Source organism: Manacus vitellinus, unplaced genomic scaffold, assembly GCF_001715985.3.
Source record: "Manacus vitellinus isolate BGI_N305 unplaced genomic scaffold, ASM171598v3 scaffold_16_pilon, whole genome shotgun sequence".
Lineage (NCBI taxonomy): Eukaryota > Metazoa > Chordata > Aves > Passeriformes > Pipridae > Manacus > Manacus vitellinus.
In genome coordinates, this window is record NW_021939189.1 from 15,313,210 (window position 1) to 15,315,583 (window position 2,374).

At 55.0% G+C, this 2,374-nt stretch overlaps 1 non-coding gene across 1 annotated transcript; it reads right to left on the reverse strand.

Annotated features, from left to right (window-relative positions):
• Positions 1 to 857: 857 nt before the first annotated feature.
• Positions 858 to 939, reverse strand: TRNAS-AGA. Its single transcript has one exon. It is a non-coding gene; the product is annotated as a tRNA-Ser (tRNA).
• Between the last annotated feature and the right edge of the window lie 1,435 nt (positions 940 to 2,374).

Below are 2,374 nucleotides of genomic sequence, written 5' to 3' on the forward strand. Positions count from 1 at the left end.
GCCGTGCCTTTGCTGTGTCCCAAGAGCCAAAGGATGCCCCAGGCAGCAGGCAGGGTGCCAAGGACCCTCTCTGGGCCTGGTGCCATCGCTGTCCTGCCTGACACTACAGAGGGTGCAGCTGGTTACCAACTGCCCACGGGCAGGGATGGCCCATCCAGACTGGGCAGTGGCCAGAGTTCAAGGCTGCCAGGAATCCCAGGAGGGCTCAGGACTGGTAGAGCCTCTTGGTGAGGGTGAGGAATCAGGGGGCAGTGCTGCGTTGTGCATTTTTGAGCTTTGAGTATTTCCTGGTTGCATGTCCCATCCACAGGGCAGAGTCTGCAGCACCCAGGCAGAAGAGACCAAAAGAAAAGCCAGATGGAGAAGGCTGGGATGTGGGAGAAAATGTGGGCAGAGTATCCCCAGTCTACCTACTACAGGGGGCATTGCACAGGGGAAAGTATTTGAGTGCAGGGCAGGAAGTGCATGGATCAGCTGCAGGTCCAGCTGCCCTGCTTAACTGGACCTTTCTTTCTTCATTTGCACTGACAGTATCTCTGAGGTTCTTTTCCTGTGTAGTACTTCCCTCCCCCTCATTGCCATGGCTGCAGGGCACAGAGCATTGCACCATGACTGAGCTTTTCTGCCATAGCCTTCCAAAGGCCCCTGAGGGTTTCCCTGGTCCTTCTGGGCAGGTTTGCAGCAGTTCCTGCTGTGCTGCTGCTGCTGTGGGGGAAGATCTGGGAGTTCAAGTGCAGGAGGAGCCCTGTGGGCATCCCAGAGAGGTGGGAGCTGTGCAGGTGCCAAGGGTGGGAGCTGTGCAGGTGGCAGGGGTGGGAGCTGTGCAGGTGCTGGCACCCAAAAAGGGCTCTTTGCCCCGTAGTTGGCAGGATTCGAACCTGCGCGGGGAAACCCCAATGGATTTCTAGTCCATCGCCTTCACCACTCGGCCACAACTACCTGCTCCAGCCCTCCCTGCCCCGCTCAGCACACAGCCCGGGCACTGACACCGGCGCCCGGGCAGTTCAGGGCAATGCTCCACTCCACATTTGAAGTGGGGACCTTCCCGGAGCCAGACGGACACCTGGGGCCACCTGACAGAGGCCTGAGAGGCATCACTCTGCAGGCTGGGGCTGCACTGCCCAGAACCTTCTCCTCAGCCAGCTATCTGGGATAGCCTGCCATTGCCATGTGGTGGTGCAGCCTCTGCCATCCTCCTCCTCTTCACAGGTCTTGAATGAACCAGCTGAGAGCTGACGTGTCCCTTTACAGAAGCCTTTGGGAGGTGAAATGTCCTTCCCCACACCAGGGGCTGTTGCATGTTATGGGTGGGGACAGCCCTGACAACAACAGCAACATCAGCTTTGCAACCACGCTGGGGGACAGAGGATCATCAGTCAGCCCCTCACAGCCTTCCAGCATTCCCTGCTTGAACTGGAGCCCAAGTGGAAGACCACCACTATTGCTGCAGTTTTGGAAACCATTCTTAAATGTCTTGGACATTGTTGCTAGGAGTTGGGTTGTAGGCAGGATGGAACCTCCTGCTGACTAAAGGAAAGCATCTTGGCACCCTCTAAAGAGCCATCCCTTGAGGTCTCCTGGACTGCTGTAGGCTGTGCCAGCACCTCCCTCTGAGTGGGATGTCTCTGGGAGCTTGAGAACCATCAGGTTGGGATACCTGAAAGAGCATCTCTGACAAGGCAGCCTAGGCTGATACACTGCCCCCACTCACACACTCCTCCAAGTCCAGCCCACACTTCTTGAGGAATGCAAAGGGATTTGATGTGAGTATTTCACAAAGACCAAGGGAAATTTTTGATAGCTACATTTACACACCAAAACACAGATGTGCACATCTCTGTGCCTGTATGTTTGTGATGGAATGAAAGCTTATTGTAAATCTAGAATTAATTCTTTTTTATATTTGCAGCCAGTCCTATCATATTGCTTCCTAAATATTGAATCAGTCAATGATCAAGTGCTGCTAAAGCCTTTCACCCTCTTTCATTTTGAGTCCATGTCCTTGCTGCTAAGCTCAGGGTGCTCTGCTCTAAGCTCAGGGAGCTCTTTCTGCAGCTGATGGTAAGCTCAGGACAGCAGCCAGTGCTCATCCTTGCAGGCCAGCTGGTAACCTGAGGGAGGAGGAGAACAAACAACCACGACTCTCCAATGATGCTGCACAAAAGGCTTTAATGAGAAGGAGCAAATGCAGTGGCACAGAGCAGAGACCAAGAAAGGCGTTTGCAGGGGTCAGGGAGGGACAGAGATGAGCCCATTTGCCAAGGAGCAAGGGGATGCTGTGCCATCCTCAGCAGTTCATGCTGCAGCGGGGGATAGGCAGACACAGGCCGGACCCCCCCAGACCAAGGGAGCCCCCAGAAGAGATGGGAACCCC